The sequence below is a fragment of the Schistocerca nitens genome, chromosome 12 (assembly GCF_023898315.1).
Source record: "Schistocerca nitens isolate TAMUIC-IGC-003100 chromosome 12, iqSchNite1.1, whole genome shotgun sequence".
NCBI classification, from domain to species: domain Eukaryota; kingdom Metazoa; phylum Arthropoda; class Insecta; order Orthoptera; family Acrididae; genus Schistocerca; species Schistocerca nitens.
In genome coordinates this window covers 127,558,054-127,577,005 of record NC_064625.1, presented here as the reverse complement: position 1 = coordinate 127,577,005, position 18,952 = coordinate 127,558,054, and the positions used below count along the sequence as shown (strand labels likewise).

The window sequence follows — 18,952 nt, the reverse complement described above, 5'->3', positions numbered from 1 at the left end:
ACTGTCTCTCTTTTGCTCTCTATTACTGCTACTGTCTGATTCATTCCTTCCCATTGCTACTGTCTCTTCTCATCATCACTATCTCCTTGATGACAATGTTATATTCTCTGTCCCTCATTATCACTGCCTCTCACCCACTTCCACTTTCTCCTTCTCTTTATTCTTCTCCCACTTTTACTGTCCCCTTCACCTTCTTCATATCACTGTTCTCTCTCTGTCTTCTATGTTCCACTATTTTTCACTGCTACTATGACCCTCTTCTTCTCTCACACTGCTATTGTCTCCTTAACTCTCGTCCTATCACTTTCTCCCTCTGTTTTACTATGTTTCACTATTTTTTCACTGCCACTATGACTCTGTTTTTCTCTCACACTGCTATTGTCTCCTTCACTCTCTTCCTATCACTGTTATCTCTCTGTCTACTATGTCTCACTATCTTTCACTGGCATTATGACCCTCTTTTTCTCTCACACTGCTATTGTCTCCTTCACTCTTTCTATACCACAACCAATGTCTACTGTCTTCTACCATTTATTAATTTTCTGTCTCTTTCCCATGGCCACCATCTCCTCCACTCTCAGCATAAAAAAGCATGAATAGGCCTGCATGTCAAATTTCTCTGCGAAATTGTTAAACGTTTTGAGGAAGGTAAAATGATGCAGCTGGTACCCCACTTTTAACTCAAGAATCTTTTAAACACATAGCATATTCGCCATTTTGTGCTCCAGTGGTTTATGGTTTAAATTAATTACGTGGAGGAACAGAAAAACTCTAGTGTGTAAAGCAGTTGAAAGCAAGCCACTGTTTTTATACTGTCAGGAATTTTGAAAATTCAGAAAAGAGTTACCTGGAAAAGAGTAGTGGTTCTGACAACAATAGCAGCCATTGCCAATCATAATTATCTTGTAAATGAAAAACTTACCAATGTGTTTTATTGAGCAGGCTCTCATAAATTGGGCTGGAAAAGCTATTCTGTGTCATATGAGCGAATAATCGAGTTGCAGATCCCCTGAGTTTTTAAGACAGTTATCCAACTTATTGCTGTGTCCCAGTCGACATGTAATACACTTTCCATGTTTATTATTGCCAGAACATAAAAATCTGGGTTGTTTTTGAAGAACAAAGAGACCCAAAACCAATTAATTTTCGGGAAGTTTTCACTTAACAGCCTTCACAAAAGTCCTTTCCATTGTTACAAGTTGTACATGCTTTTTGCGTCACTAAATAACTAAACTGTTTGCATAAAAAAATACGAAAAAACGCTTGTAACTTCGGCTAACACTCCTATAACACATGCATCGGTTCGTCTTACTCTAGCCTGTGCTGGTCCCGGCGGAGATTCGAGTCCTCCCTCGAGCATGGGTGCGTGTGTTTGCCCTTAGGATAATTAAGGTTAAGTAGTGTGTAAGCTTAGGGACTGATGACCTTAGCAGTTGAGTGCCATAAGATTTCACACACATTTGAACAACTAGCCTGTGACGTCACCAGAGCTACAGTGATCAAAAGAATGTTTCGTAGCATGTGACCAAATCTCGAAATTTAATGTTTTTCTTAAAGCTATTATTACATAAAAACAACAGATATTTCGTGAGAATATCGAACAAAAGTACTATTTGAATGTTGTAATCCCTCAAAATAACATACTTCGAATCTTGTTTTTAACATAAGAAAATAGTCTATTGTCGCTTCGATAGGTGTACAGGTGAGCGAGAGTGGTTACAGACTTGTTTACAATTATGACTAGAGACAGGGTAAACTGTAAAACTGAAGCAACACTGTATGAATGTGAATAATACCGCTTCTTGCCCTTGAAATACTGTACTTCTTGCGTTCCAGGGTAGGTCCTCTCTAAAATCGATGTATCGATGGTCTACCTGTTGCCGGCATTGTTAATCGAATAATCGAAATATCGATGTCGAAATCGAAATGTACAGTACCGACATTTTTACTTTATATTATACTTTTTTCGCAATTTTCGATAAATATTTGAAGTTGTTCTTTTGAAAGTGTAGTAGGCCATTATTTTACTTTCAATGTGTGAAGTGTGAAGAAGTCTTATTACTTTTTGAACTTCCATCACGTCCAGTCTTTCTCTTTGACTGTGAGAAGCAAGTATAGGTTGGCTCAAAGTTGTAGTCAGATTGCACTGGTGGTGGGGGGGGCGAGGGGGGTGGGGGTGAGGGGGGGGGGTGAATGGAATAACAAGACATCCAGTGTGCAGGAATATCACACCAGTTGTGTTAAAAAAGACTTTTTAACGCAAATAGCTTTCTATTTCTTCACATCGGCATTCTTCAAAACTGATGAACAAAAATCTGAAGTGACAAGACTGGTCCTTGTGGTGGGCGGAGACGTGCGAGGGGAAACGCTGACGTAATCGGCGCTCGGTTCTACCAACGGAAACTGCAACGTAATTTTGACACTGCAACTGCTAGGAAAATGAAAAAAAAAACTGGCAAGTCAACATGAAGTGATTCGGACAAATCCGATTATGTGACGAAACCGCCACTTACATGCAGTTACCATTGTTATCAAAGTGGTTAGGGCCTATCGCCAACTGTGAGCGCGCATCATTTTCCTTTCAGTTCTTGCTTTAAATGGGATAGGCACGCTGCTAGCTTGTTGATGTGCAGAATAACTAATAATAAATCAGTGTATAAATATACAGCTCTAAAACTGGCAGTAATTTTCAATGTGCAGCTAATGTTGTTTTAGCCAGTACGTCGATATATTTTCCGTCGATGTATCGATAATTTCTTTCTCTGTATCTAGGGCCGGAAGTGATGATATTTTTAAATTTCGATCTATCTGATTCCCGATATTTTTCAAAACATCAACAGTTCTATTCCAGAGCCTGTGAAATGTAAACAGGTTTGTGCACACTGGTTTGATTTCAATATACGTGGTTTGATTACAATATACGCAGTAGCCGGCGATGTAACTGTCTGCAGAATATGTTTAGCTTATATACAAATAAATAGCTGCATAAGTGTTCCAAAATGATTTAATTTATCGAGATTATGACATCTTTTCAGTAAAGTAGAATGCTAACTGTAGCTAAATTTTTCTTCTTGTTTTTTTTTTTTTTTTTTTCTTCTTCACGTACCCCCTAAGGCAACTTTTACGTTCAGCTCTGTACTCCAAATGATACGTCGCCTTAACAAGTTACATCTTAATTGCATGTGGAAGTATATTAGTCAGTTTTAAATGCTGAAATAAGGTATTAGTCTATAGAGTGCAGAATTAAACGAACGTGTATAACGCTCATTTTAACTTTGAAGTAGCCCCTGAGATGTCTTCACGTACCCTCGGCGTTGTGGTTACACTCTGCGAGTATTTGTACTCAGTACCCCAGCTGTAGTTCAACTACTAAAAGACTGGTTTCACTCAGAAGACGGAATGGACAGCCCACTCAGCCAAAACACTACAGAGTGGTTTCAGTTGAAAGGACGCATTATTACGTGGCTCAACAGACAAAAAAAAAAACCTGTAGACTGGTTACACATGAAATCAAGGGATGAATAATTCAGTCAGTATGTACAGGGTGTTTCAAAAATGACCGGTATATTTGAAACGGCAATACAAACTAAACGAGCAGCGATAGAAATACATCGTTTGTTGCAATATGCTTGGGACAACAGTACATTTTCAGGCAGACAAACTTTCGAAATTACAGTAGTTAAAATTGTCAACAACAGATGGCGCTGCGGTCTGGGAAACTCTATAGTACGATATTTTCCACATATCCACGAGGTGTTCGCAGTGTCGTCTAAGGCAGTTTGTACCGCCACAAATTCACGAAGAATGTCCAGATAGCGTGATGCAGTAATCGTTTCGGATCTGAAAAATGGGCCAATGATTCGGATCTGAAAAATGGGCCAATGATTCCTTTGGAAGAAATGGCGGCCCAGACCAGTACTTTTTGAGGATGCAGGGACGATGGGACTGCAACATGGGGCTTTTCGGCTCCCCATATGCGCCGTCCAGGTAAAAATAAGCTTCGTCAGTAAACCAAATGCTGCCCACATGCATATCGCTGTCATCAATCCTGTGCACTATATCGTTAGCGAATGTCTCTCGTGCAGCAATGGTAGCGGCGCTGAGGGGTTGCCGCGTTTGAATTTTGTATGGATAGAGGTGTAAACTCTGGCGCATGAGACGATACGTGGACGTTGGCGTCATTTGGACCGCAGCTGCAACACGGCGAACGGAAACCCGAGGCCGCTGTCGGATCACCTGCTGCACTAGCTGCGCGTTGCCCTCTGTGGTTGCCGTACGTGGTCGCCCTACCTTTCCAGCACGTTCATCCGTCACGTTCCCAGTCCGTTGAAATTTTGCAAACAGATCCTTTATTGTATCGCTTTTCGGTCCTTTGGTTACATTAAACCTCCGTTGAAAACTTCTTCTTGTTGCAACAACACTGTGTTCTAGGCGGTGGAATTCCAACACCTCCTCTGTTCTAAGGAATAAACCATGTTGTCTACAGCACACTTGCACGTTGTGAACAGCACACGCTTACAGCAGAAAGACGACGTACAGAATGGCGCACCCACAGACTGCGTTGTCGTCTATATCTTTCAGATCACTTGCAGCGCCATCTGTTGTTGAAAATTGTAACTACTGTAATTTCGAAAGTTTGTCCGCCTGAAAATGTACTGTTGTCCCAAGCATATTGCAACAAACGGTGTATTTCTATCGCTGCTCGTTTAGTTTTTATTGCCGTTTCAAATATACCGGTCATTTTTGAAACACCCTGTAAATGTGACTGGACCGTATCAAGTGTTTTCGTTCCGTTGTTTACACAGGTTAGTTTCATTCAAAATAATGAATGAATAGTTCAACCGATCGAATAAGTCAACTGGTTTCCAATAACTCACAGAATCGATTATTTCATTCGTTTGTTCCCATTACTAGGCAAGAGAGGGCAGGGTGTCAACGGAGGGATTCACTCATTTTTCCCTCGCTCAAATCGCGATTGGAACAGTTCAGCAAATTCAGCTATACTGTTGAACAACTATCCGGCACCATGTACTATTCAACGGCTTTGCAAATGTCAGAACTGTGTAGACGCAGCTTGTAATGAAGCAACTTAACGTTGTTCCAGACTGCGAGCCGAAAGCAAGTCTTTTGTGTTTTGGCAGCTGAGCCATCCAAAACCGCCTGAGAGTGGACTATTCGTTCACATTATCCTGCTGAAATATACGGTTTCGCAGGGATCGAATGAAGGGTAGAGCCACGGGTCGTAACATATCTGAAATGTAACGTCCACTGTTCAAAGTGCAGTCAATGCAAACAAGAGGTCACCGAGACGTGTAACCAACGGCACCCCACACAATCACGCTGGTGATACGCCAGTATGGTGATGACGAATACACGCTTCCAATGTGCGTTCACCGCGATGTCACCAAACACGGATGCGACCACCACGATGCTGTAAACAGAACCTGGATTCATCCGAATAAATGGTGTTTTGCCATTCGTGCACCCAGATTCGTCGTTGAGTACACCATCGCAGGCGCTCCTGTCTGTGATGCAGCGTCGAGGGTAACCGCAGCCGTAGTCTCCGAGCTGATAGTACATGCTGCTGCAAACGTCGTCGAACTGTTCGTGCAGATGGTTGTCTTGCAAACGTCCCCATCTGTTGACTCAGGGATCGAGACGTGGCTGCACGATCCGTTACAGCCATGCGGATAAGATGCCTGTCATCTCGACTGCTAGTGATAAGAGGCCGTTCGCATCGAGCACGGCGTTCCGTATTACCCTCCTGAACCCACCGATTCCATATTCTGCTAACAGTCGTTGGATCTCGACCAACGCGAGCAGCAGTGTCGTGATACGATAAACCGCAATCGCGATAGGCTACAATCCGACCTTTATCAAAGTCGGAAACGTGATGGTACGCATTTCTCCTCCTTCCACAAGGCTTCACAACAACGTTTCACCAGGCAACGCCGGTCAACTGCTGTTTGTGTATGAGAAATTGGTGGGAAACTTTCCTCATGTCACACATTCTAGGTGTAGCCACCGGCGCCAACCTGGTGTGAATGCTCTGAAAAGCTAATCATTTGCCTGTCACACATATTGTTCCTGTCAGTTAAATTTCGCGACTGTAGCACGTCATCTTCGTGGGGTAGCAATTTTAATGGTCAGTAGTGTATTTCAACACGCGATCATGGCTGCAAATATTCTTATTTACACTTAAGATCAGATCTGCAACATGCACAATTCATATAATATCTCATCAGTTGTGGGCACTCTACGCATGACCTGGAGAAGGCATTTCGTGAGATATTTAAGAATATACGGGGTGTTCAGAAAGTCTCTCCGCAGTGCCGTATGACTGTTACCCGCGCGTGCCGTATGCCGCAGTCAATATACCGAAATGAAACTCACTGCAGTATCGTTGTGCATTTATTGTTTCGTTGAAAAATATGAGACCCAACCCGACGTATAGAAATTGCAATCCAAACTCCTATTTTCATAGAATGAAGTGGTTCCTCGTGAATACACAATTTGCAGTACTTCACATACGAGAATTCTGCGAGTTCATGTACCCGGGTAAATTAGACCACGCCTCATCAATGAAAAACGTTTCATTAAGAATATCCCTTCCATTTTGCTGAATGAAATTTTTGAACCATTGACAATAATGCAGTCTCTTGCCATGGTCGGTATTTTTCATTGCTTGCACGACTGTCACTTTGTATGGGAAAAGTTCTAATTTTTTCCTTACAGCTGTGTGGGCCGTTCCGACACTAACATCGATTTCCTGGGCGAGTTTTCTTACTGACTTGTTCGGACTCGCGGACATTTTATCGGAAATATCGACTAGTTGATCCTCAGACAAAACGCTAGGACGACCACTTCTCGGTGCATCTGTCACTGAACGCGTACTTCGAAATTTGTTAATCAGATGTCGCACACTATCGTGATGTGGGTGTGCTGTCTCGGGGAAAACTGAATTAAATGTTTGACGAACTGAAACTGTGTATCTACCGCCAGCTTTGAACACTTGTTCGACTAAAAACACACGTTCTTCAATGGTTACCTTTTTAACACTGACAAAAACGAAACAAACGAGTAAATGAACTAAACTTAAACGTTCACGTCAACACGTTACGACACACACCAACGATACTGCTGACGCTGGCTGAGATAAACGAAACAGTGGAATGTTGGGAGAGTCCACTTGAAGGGAAGTAACCCAGGCAGGCGAACAATCATACGGCACTGCGGAGAGACTTTTTGAACACCCCGTATTAAGCATATGTCTCCATTTTACTGTTACAGTTGCTGGTGCACAGTACAAAATATATGTGTAAAGAAATGGCTCTGAGCACTATGGGACTCAACATCTGAGGTCACCAGTCCCCTAGAACTTAGAACTACTTAAACCTAACTAACCTAAGGACATCACACATTCATGTCCGAGGCAGGATTCGAACCTGCGACCGTAGCGGTCACGCGGTTCCAAACTGAAGCCCCTAGAACCGCACGGCCACACCGGCCGGCAAAATATATGTGTAGGGCGGGTACTATATGAGGCATAAGTTGTTCTTACATTTGTTACACAAACTGTAAACCGCACCACCACAATATGTCACACGTTAATGCTAGTATTTGAAATGAAACGTAATTATTGGTAGCTTTTATAATCAGCATTACAGTCCTACCAAATAGTGACGATATATTAAAAATAATTTAGTTTTGTGATTGAAATACAGTTGAAACCCTTTGTTTTTACCCTTAAGGAAATAACATTTTGTCCCTCAAGGGGTAATTACGCCCAAAGTTGGGAACTAATGACCCACACACACATTCGTGTTACAGATTCATTGGAAATGCCGAGTGGCTAGGCCCTCCCGTCGGGTAGACCGTTCGCCTGGTGTAAGTCTTTCGAGTTGACGCCACTTCGGCGACTTACGTGTCGATGGGGATGAAATGATGATGATTAGGACAACACAACACCCAGTCACTGAGCGGAGAAAATCTCCGAACCAAGCCGGGAATCGAACCCGGGCCGTTAGGTATGACATTCCGTCGCGCACAGTTTCATTTGTCTCATGCGACAAAGTCAAACACAGCTGATTAGTTTACAGGCTTCACCAACACGTCTTTCTATGTTGTAACATGGATTTTTTTGTAGTGTTTTCTCCTCTAATGAAGTAAATCTCATACAAAATAGTTTCTTTTGCAATCATGCTGGCCTGTATACCCAATTCAATTGCGGAAGAATGCTACATTAACACTGTTAAAGCTACTGCAGGGACAGTTTTCGTTACGTCGATGATTTCAGGCGTTTATTTTGTCTATTTCAAAGTAAATTTTTCCTTACTCGGTTGTATTTTTTATTTTCTACTTAAAGTGCACCATGTGTTTTCAAAAATAGTTTATTTTCTTACAGCCGACTGTTGCCAATTCTGGAGCCTGGAAAAATCGTATTTCTGTATATATCTAATCTACTGTCGTGTCACTTCAACAATGAAAAATGAAAATGAAATAATGAAAAATGAAAAAAAGTACTCACAGTAAAATGTCTACTTTAGTACTTGAATATCATGCAGTTTTCCCCTGTATAGAAAACCTGTTGAAAGTTGCACTTTTTGACGTAGAATCACTGCATCTGCGCAACGTAACATAAATTCAACTGTCACTTGTTTTTGTACGCAATGTCCAACAGAAACAAATCTTACATTAGACACCGAAAATGACGGTTGAATCAATGTTACGTTAAGAAATTATAGTGACTCTACGCCGAAAATTGCAACATTCACCCGGTATGGGAAACTGCATGAGATTCATTTGGCTGCGCCTGGAGGTGGAATAACCCGTAATCACTACTGCTAATTAAAAAAAAGAAAAGAAAAAAAAGCCTTCTGATAGCACTTATGATTGTGACTTACACAGTGATAATAAGCCATTGTCTGCGCGTAAGATTCAAAAACGAGTAATCATATGTTTCTGCCAATTGCTGCAAATAATAGTAAACACACAAAAATATTTTGGAGGAGCTGGGATTTGAACCCAGGACTTTCTGCATGCGAAGCAGACACTCTACCACTGAGTTACACCCCCACAACACGATTTAACACACCGGTACGTATCAGATCGTAGCAACAAGTTGTCATAACGGCCACCATACAGCGCTAGTGTCGTAAGATGTAGGGCATGTATTTCACTGAATAACATTTGTTTATCTCTCTGGTACGTGTGATATTCCGTTGAATACATCATTTACCTCGTATATATGAAGTGACAACATGAAAAAATGTGACACCACAGGAATGCAGAAGAGTGCGAAGAAATGTTTGTCTAATACGTAGCGAAGGACGCGGTACGCTGCTGCCACCTACCAGCAGTTCCAGGAACGTCTACGCGGCAAGCGACTCGCTTCCGACAGCTCTCCCGCATAGCTACACCGCCGCGCATGCGCACTGCGGCGCCGATTGTTGCGCATGTCCACGTGCGCGGACAACTCGAATCGACCGCCAGCTCCAGATGACTGCGCAAGACCGGTGGATGCTGCGGAGGGGTAAGGGCGCGCAGAAAGCGCAAGACAATTTAACGAGAGCGGACATCGCGACAGAAATTAGACTCCGCGGCGCCTGAGTGCGACAAGCGCGGTAGCATAGAGGAAACTCTGTGTCCAGTCCTGCGCTCTAAAGGCGCGTTTACGTGACGTTAGACTACGAGACACGTTTCGTGAAACGAGATTCGCGTAAGTGGCTTCGTAAATGACTCCATTTTCTACATCTACAGCAACATCATTACTCCGCAAGCCACAGTACTATGTGTGGCAGGAGGTACCGCGTACTAGTCATTTCCTTTGCTGTTCCACTCACAAATAGAGCGAGGGGGAAACGATTGTCTATATGCGTCCGTATGATAGCTAATTTCTCGCATGTTGTCCGCAGCTCGTGGTCTTGCGGTAGCGTTCTCGCTTCCCGCACACGGGGTCCCGGGTTCGATTCCCGGCGGGGTCAGGGATTTTCGCTGCCTCATGATGACTGGGTGTCACGGTAGCTCAGCGTGTTTGGTCAGAGGGTTAGCTGCCCTCTGTAATAAAAAAACTGAGTTAATGGACCAACTACGAACTGAAACGGGTATCTTGCGACGTCCGCACCGAGCAGATACAACGAACGAAAACGAACAAAATGAGACTAAAAAAAAAGCGTGTTCGGTCAGAGAGCCGGTTGGCCTCTATAATAAAAAACTGAGAGGAAGGATCAACCACCGAACTTGAACAGGATGTCTTGCGACATCCGCAACGACCAAACACAACGATCAATAACGAACAAAATGCAAAAAAAAAAAAAAAAAAAGGTGTTCTTCCTCATCATTTCATCATTACTGACTCGCAAGTCGCCGAAGTGGGGTCAACTAAAAAGGACTTGCAATACGGCGGCCGAACATCGCCGGATGGGGCGTCATTTCATTTCATTTATCGTATCTTATCTTTGTGGTTCCTATGCGAAATGTATGTTGGTGGTAGTAGGATCGGTCTGCAGTCAGCTTCAAACGCCGGTTCTGTAAATTTCCTCATACGGGAAACTCCCCGTCGCACTCTCATCAGAGTTAGTGGTAACATGACCCAGTGGATAGCTTGCCAAAACTGAATGCAGATGAAGCATGAAAACAGGAAGGTGTGCTGAAGTGTGAAAAAAGAAGCAAAATAGAAACATTGTGTAACATCGAGCGCGCTGGAAAAAGTATGGTGTCGTGGTTAAGAGGTGTCGGTGTTGAACTGCTACGCGGACAATTCAGGTTCAAAACTCACTGATACCATTTACATTTTTCTTTCAGAAAATTCTGAACTTTCTGTCCGAACACTGAACTGTTTGTTCTCTTTCTGTAGTCTTGGCAGTCGCCATACAATAGATAGGTTATACACAGAATATGAGTCATGTGGTAAGAATTCGTTACCGTCGCAAATGTGATGAATAGTGAGAACAGGCGAGGTACCACGTAAACGTCTCAGAGAAATGAAAACAACAAGTAAACGTGTGTGAACCGTGTTACAGGAAAGGAACTCAAGAGTAAAAACGTCCGAAACGGAACGCTGATTTGTCAGAGCGCGGAGAAACTGTGTGATTGTAAAACTGTTGCGTTCATTTGTTGCAGCTCATGTGGCAAACTATTATGTTTTCATCATTTCCTTGGGAGTAATCACATTCACAGAACGAGATTTTCACTCTGCAGCGGAGTGTGCGCCGATATGAAACTTCCTGGCAGATTAAAACTGTGTGCCGGACCGAGACTCGAATCCGGGACCTTTGCATTTCGCGGGCAAGTGCTCTACCATCTGTGCTACCGAAGCACGACTCACGCCCGGTTCTCACAGCTTTACTTCTGCCAATATCTCGTCTCCTACCTTGCAAACTTTACAGAAGCTCTCCTGCGAACCTTGCAGAGCTAGCACTCCTGGAAGAAAGGATATTGCGGAGACATGGCTTAGCCACAGCCTGGGGGATGTTTCCAGAACGAGATTTTCACTCTGCAGCGGAGTGCGCGCTGATATGAAACTTCCTGGCAGATTAAGGAGTGCTAGTTCTGCAAGGTTCGCAGGAGAGCTGCTGTAAAGTTTGGAAGGTAGGAGACGAGATACTGGCAGAAGTAAAGCTGTGAGGACGGGGCGTGAGTCTTGCTTGGGTAGCTCAGTTGATAGAGCACTTGCCCGCAAAAGGGAAACGTCCCGAGTTCGAGTCTCGGTCTGGTACACAGTTTTAATCTGCCAGGAAGTTTGTCACATTCACATTCATATGAACACCTAAATCGTGCAAGGTGGCATATGTCACTCAGTCACTCAGTAGAGATGCGTCGTTCACGAACTAACGGGTCCAAAGGAACGGTTCGCCAAGATGAACGGAACGAGTGATGAACGAATTCTAAGGAACGGTCTTTCATAGTTCAGTTCGGTCGCGGCTTTCTACTTAGAGTTCCCGGGAACGGGAACCGGTCGGTCTCGTTCCCGCAACGGCACGTCGGCCGGTCCCGTTCCAGCCTGTCTCGGTCTCGGTCTCGCTCGGCCGGACTCGTCCTTCTTCGCGTGGCCGCTCGTCGCAGTTACACTGCCGACTGCTCATAGTTCGCACGCCCATTCGAGATGTGTTTCAAATCTTTTTTCAACTCTGAACTTTTGGTTCTTTTCGTGTTCTATTCAGCGTCCACGACCGGTGATTCAAATGTATTTTATAATTACATAAATTAAATAAAAATTACCTGGTATCTAATACATACGTCTTCTCAGGTAACAAAACGGCATATCAGCTTAATTCACTATTTCGATAAATAGCAGAAGAAATACTTGTCAATAGGCAAGATTCTTTTGTTATTAGACACGCAAAGGATGTCGGCTCGGCACACACGAGTGGCCATTTTCCGTCTTTTTTTTATCTAAGGTTCAAATGGCTCCGAGCACTATGGGACTTACCTTCTGAGGTCATCAGTGCCCTAGAACTTAGAACTACTTAAACCTAACTAACCTAAGGACATCATCACACACATCCATGCCCGAGGCAGGAGTCGAACCTGCGACCGTAGCGGTCGCGCGGTTCCAGGCTGTAGCGCCTAGAACCGGTCGGCCACCACGGCCGGCATGATCTAAGATAAAACAGCATGTTCATTGTTACGGAAGGCAGACCGATTTACAACCGAATGAAGCCCGCGCTTCGTAATCGAGTGTCTGGTGTCACATTTTGTAAAGAGAATGTGATAACTTCTGCAATATTATTTCAGCAGTACAGGGTGGCGCAGGAAAAACCGGCCCCTGGTAGCAGACTGCTGATTGTCGCTTACCAATCGTCATCTATTGTTTCGAAGTTGTTTGCATTAGCTCATTTGTTATTTCTTCACAGCCTAATTATTACATGTTTATCAATTCTGCTCGTTGCGGTGGCAAAAAAAAAAAAAAAAAAAAAAAAAAAAAAAAAAAAAAAAAAAAAAAAAAGAAATGGTTCAAATGGCTCTGAGCACTAAGGGACTTAACTTCTGAGGTCATGTCCCCTAGAAGTTAGAACTACTTAAACCTAACTAACCTAGGGATACCACACACATCCATGCTCTAGCCAGGATTCGAACCTGCGAACGTAGCGGTCGCGCGGTTCCAAACTGTAGCGCCTAGAACCGCACGCCCACCCCAACGGCAGCTGTCAACAAATCATGCATAACTGGCGAGCAGTGTGTGCTCGGGGCCGGTTTTTAGTGCGCCACGTTATATAGCGATCAGTCACATTACGCTACAGTTGGCTAAACGAGAGTTTTTGCAGACTCATGAAAATTACAAGTGTGTGAGAATTCTGTCACGAATAAAAAATCTGTACTCCAGGGGTGAGGCAAGTGCCCCCTCTTTGCGCCTTCCATCTTGTCACCTATGCTACTAATTTTCAGTTTTTCATAAGAACCATATACCAAGCACAGTGAACGGTGAACGAGTAAAAATGAACGGTTCCCAAAAAAGGGCGACCACCAGTGAACTAGTTCCCAAGGATGAAGGAGTTTGCCCATCTCTACTCACCAGGAGTACAAATTAAGGGCGCCGATAAGAGATGCCTGTCATATGACACACGTACTGTCACTAACGCCGTGTATGACACACCAGACGTGTTTTTCGGTGGAAGATTCGGTTGAATTGCGCTGTCATCAAATTTTCACGGTTCCCATTCGAAAGCCACTTCCTTTTGGGTGCTAGTAGAGTAGTTGTGCAGAATCAGCTGTCATTATAGGTCCCTTCTTTACACCTCTCTGTTGCAAGCGGACGTTACACCAGGACACAGAGCCGGAAGCGGTGGCCGAGCGGTTCTAGGCGCTTCAGTCCGGAGCCACGCGGCTGCTACGGTCGCAGGTTCGAATCCTGCCTCGGGCATGGATGTGTGTGAGGTCCTTAGGTTAGTTAGGTTTAAGCATTTCTAAGTTCTAGGAGACTGATGACCTCAGATGTTAAGTCCCATAGTGCTATGCAGTGGGTCCTCTTATCACTAAATCTGAGGGGGTTCCAACGGGGAGTTTCCCTTGCCCGTAGAGTTTCGCGAAAAAGAGTATCGTCTTGCCTCTAGACATTCGCACTTGAGATCATGAAGCATCTCTGTAACACTTGCATGCAGATCAAAGATACCGATAATAGGTCTATCAGCCCGCGTCTGATCTGCTTCGATGTCTTCTTTCAATCCGAGCTAGTGCGGATCCCGAACACTCGAGCAGTACTCAAGAATAGGTCGCACCTCCTATAGGCAGTCTCCTGTACGGATGAAACATTTTATTATTTTTATTATTATTATTATTTTGAGCTTTTCCTCATTACATAATAATTTACTCGGAAATTACTATACAAAGAATAAACGTTCTTGAACTACATCTTCAAAATATTCCTCCAGGTGTTTCGATCTTGTGTGTCTTCTTCCTATGCGCCCTTTCTCCCCATTGTGTGCTGTACATTTTGGAGCCAGGTGGTCATAGGTCGTCCTCTTCTTTTTCTCCCCTCCGTATCAATTTTGGTATTCTGGCTTCCTCCGTTCGTTGTACATGCCCGTACCACTGTATTTTCTTCCTATCCATTACGTCATATATTCTGTCTTTTATTTCCATTCTCCTTATTATTTCGGTGTTCCTTATCTTCTCTTTCCTGGACATTCTTGCAGATCTTCTCCAGAAGCCCATCTCTAGAGCTTGTAATCTTTTCAACGTGCTTTATGTTAACTGTTCAGGTCTCCGTTTCATACAGAACCGCACTCTCTAATATGGATTTGTGTATCAATTTTTTAGTTCTGCTCATTACATTCCTGCTCCATAAGACTAAGCATCCCAATGACCTTCCGTCCGCTACTAATTCTTTTATTGATTCCTGACAGATTTTTCCTCGATTTCTAAAATGAATCCCAAATAACAGAAGGTGTTTATCTTTCTGATTTTCTTTCCTTCAATGTGTGGCTCATCTGAATCATTAGTCAAGTATTCTGTTTTTTGGAAATTAATCTTCAAACGCGATGTCTTGTATGCTGCTGCTAGTTGATTGCACATATAGTTAGCATCCTCCCCATCTTGTGCTACGACTACTTGATCATCAGCAAACAATAAATGATGTACGTAAACTCCATCTCTTATTTCTAATCCCATACTATTACATTTACGAGACCATGTTCTAAGGCTAATATCTATCTATCTATATCCGAATCCCGCTCCAGCTACTGCCGGGTCTGCGTGGTGATGAGTCCTCTCCATTTGGCTCGGTCCTCCCACCACTTTTCTTCCTCCACTTGCTGCCAGGTCACACCTCTCCTTTCCACACATATTCTCACTCCCGCTTTCCACCGTGTTCTTGGGCGCACTCTTGGTCTTTTCCCATCCATCTTTAGGTCTTCCGTAATTTTGGGGAGTCGCCGACCATGCATCCTCTTAACATGCCCATACCATCTTAATCTCTTTCTTTCAATTTCTTCTCTCATACTTTCTTGTTTGAGGTCCTTTCTACATTCCTTACTCTGTCCATTCTTGTTTTTCCCTTAACTGCTCTGAGAAATTTCATTTCCCCTGCTTGCAGTCTGCTCCCGTCCCTTTCTGTCATTGTCCATGTTTCTCCACCATAGGTGACAATAGGGATGTAACAATTCTTATACATAAGGAGTTTTGCTCTATCTGAAACTTCATTATTCCAAATCAGGTGTTTTATTGTTTGGTAGAAATTGCCTCCCTAGGAGGCTAATATCTACACTCCTGGAAATGGAAAAAAGAACACATTGACACCGGTGTGTCAGACCCACCATACTTGCTCCGGACACTGCGAGAGGGCTGTACAAGCAATGATCACACGCACGGCACAGCGGACACACCAGGAACCGCGGTGTTGGCCGTCGAATGGCGCTAGCTGCGCAGCATTTGTGCACCGCCGCCGTCAGTGTCAGCCAGTTTGCCGTGGCATACGGAGCTCCATCGCAGTCTTTAACACTGGTAGCATGCCGCGACAGCGTGGACGTGAACCGTATGTGCAGTTGACGGACTTTGAGCGAGGGCGTATAGTGGGCATGCGGGAGGCCGGGTGGACGTACCGCCGAATTGCTCAACACGTGGGGCGTGAGGTCTCCACAGTACATCGATGTTGTCGCCAGTGGTCGGCGGAAGGTGCACGTGCCCGTCGACCTGGGACCGGACCGCAGCGACGCACTGATGCACGCCAAGACCGTAGGATCCTACGCAGTGCCGTAGGGGACCGCACCGCCACTTCCCAGCAAATTAGGGACACTGTTGCTCCTGGGGTATCGGCGAGGACCATTCGCAACCGTCTCCATGAAGCTGGGCTACGGTCACGCACACAGTGAGGCCGTCTTCCGCTCACGCCCCAACATCGTGCAGCCCGCCTCCAGTGGTGTTGCGACAGGCGTGAATGGAGGGACGAATGGAGACGTGTCGTCTTCAGCGATGAGAGTCGCTTCTGCCTTGGTGCCAATGATGGTCGTATGCGTGTTTGGCGCCGTGCAGGTGAGCGCCACAATCAGGACTGCATACGACCGAGGCACACAGGGCCAACACCCGGCATCATGGTGTGGGGAGCGATCTCCTACACTGGCCGTACACCACTGGTGATCGTCGAGGGGACACTGAATAGTGCACGGTACATCTAAACCGTCATCGAACCCATCGTTCTACCATTCCTAGACCGGCAAGGGAACTTGCTGTTCCAACAGGACAATGCACGTCCGTGCGAGGTGCCGGGGCTAGTAGTGTATTTATCACTAAATTCTACTAGAATCCACATGTGTAAATCATGCTCTAAGCCCCCCCTATTCTAACTCCGACTTTTGCTGTTGCACAAGGATAAAACAAATACGCGAACTGACTCTAATCAACCCTGCTAGTGGAGTAGAAGAGAGTTTGGCACCTGCAATAATTTAATTTGATAAATAAGTTAAATAAACAAAGGTTTCATTAGCATAGTGAGGAATGATAGGGTTGCTCTATTGATTAACAGAAAGAAAGTTCTGTCCAAAATAACAATATGATTTATTAAGATTAAACGCAGAATAGTAAAAGAGACACAGAAAATATAAAACATCAAATTGGCTAAAATTGGAGATTCATACAAACACAGTAAAGGTGAAGTTGTCCCTAACTTAGATCGTGAGGTTTAAGACGAAGTGGTATGTGGAGCCAATTCCTTTCCACTCAAATCTCAAGAGAGACACACAGCTAACCCAATAGTAATTGCTGCTACTCGAAACTGAACAAAGTTAGAAAAGGATGAACAGGCGCGCTCTGCTGAGCTCTGATTATCACCTAGGAAAATCCCTATCTGCCGGTGCTGCGGACGTACATTACCAACAGTCTTCTTATCTCCCAGAACACGATCTGGCGTACCGCAGGCGAGGGCTGGTTGCTCCCACGTCCTCGACCGAAAGGCGACTGCCGACTACCCAGAGCACCCGCACAGGCCGAACACCGAACATTCCCGCCCCCACGACAGTGGCCGTGGTTACGTTCCAATCAGCAACTCGAAAACCGGCGGAAATTCCACTCCATTGCCGGAGCACTACCATTCCACCAATGGAGATTCTTGGCGCCAATTTCTGTGCTGATTTTGCAGAAAGTGCGGGAATTTTCCCGCCACAACTGCGTGGGTACACAAGTCATTCCCACGCCTCGCTGGTAGCCCGCCAGAAAGTGTTTTCGCAAAGTTTCTCTGAAGTAACGGAACCTCTAGCCCAGCCGCTACTTCACACCCCAGCGGGCGTGTCTCTTGACAATGTCGGCGTCTGAAAAGCATTCACTCGACTGCCTCACACACGTCGGCTTAACTCTCTCCAGTTCCACAGAGCCCGCCTGTCACCGGCCCACCCGGGTGACGAGAGACGCTGCGTGGGAAGTACGCGTGTTAAGGGGATACGGAATCGGATTTTGGGTTAAAAAATCGAATTTTTTTTTATTGGCGTATTATATTCTGCCATGTTTCCTCTTTAAAATGACGTATCATACATAGCTCTACTACAATTATAACTATTTTATTTTTATATATTTGTGAGATCGGGTATTGCGCTTTAGTTATACACGTCTCTCGTGGCTGACCATGAACTTTTTGGCAGTACCTTGAAGCTTACAATTATGTACTAGGATCTGCAGTTGAAGATGTAGCACAGAAGTCAATGCAGGTTGCTGTGGAAGAAGCAGTGGAAGAAAATGACGGCAGTCGTGACCTCACAGTGGCGTTTGATGGCACGTGGCAGAAAAGGGGCCACACCTCCAACAATGGTGATGTAACAGCAACTAGTGTTGATACTGGCAAGGTTATTGATGTTGCAATAATGTCTAAATACTGTAGGTGCACAGGCAGGCTGAAAAATGAACACAGTGATGACTGTATTGCTAATTATTATGGTAGTAGTGGTGGCATGGAGGTTGCTGGGGTGAAGAAAATTTTTCATCGCTCTTCACAGTGGTATAATGTTCGCTATGTCAAATATCTGGGAGATGGTGACTCTAAAGCATTCAAAGAAGTTTTGGAAAGCAAACCATATGGGAACAGTGTAAATATAAGCAAACTTGAATGTATAGGACATGTGCAGAAGAGAATGGGTGCCAGGCTGAGAAGGTTAAAATCAGTTATGAAAGGGAAAAAACTAGATGATGGGAAAACCTTGGATGGCAGAGGAAGATTGACTGATTCCATAATAGACCACATTCAGAACTGCTATGGCCTTGCAATCAGGCAAAATACAGGCAATCTTGAAGAAATGAGGAGAGCTATATGGGCTTTATATTTCCACACCGCATCCACGGATGAGCATCCACAACATGGTTTGTGCCCCAAAGGTGAAAACAGCTGGTGTAAATACAATAGGGGACTAACAACAGGAGAGAAATACATTCACCACCACAGTCTACCATGAGCCATCATGGCAGAAATAAAGCCCATTTTCAGAGATCTGGCTGACAGAAGTCTTCTGATGAAATGTCTTCACGGAAAAACGCA

At 44.4% G+C, this 18,952-nt stretch overlaps 1 non-coding gene across 1 annotated transcript; it reads right to left on the bottom strand.

The window, feature by feature from the left end:
• Positions 1-9,003: 9,003 nt before the first annotated feature.
• Trnaa-cgc (transfer RNA alanine (anticodon CGC)) lies at positions 9,004-9,075 on the bottom strand. The gene has a single exon. It is a non-coding gene; the product is annotated as a tRNA-Ala (tRNA).
• Positions 9,076-18,952: the final 9,877 nt, after the last annotated feature.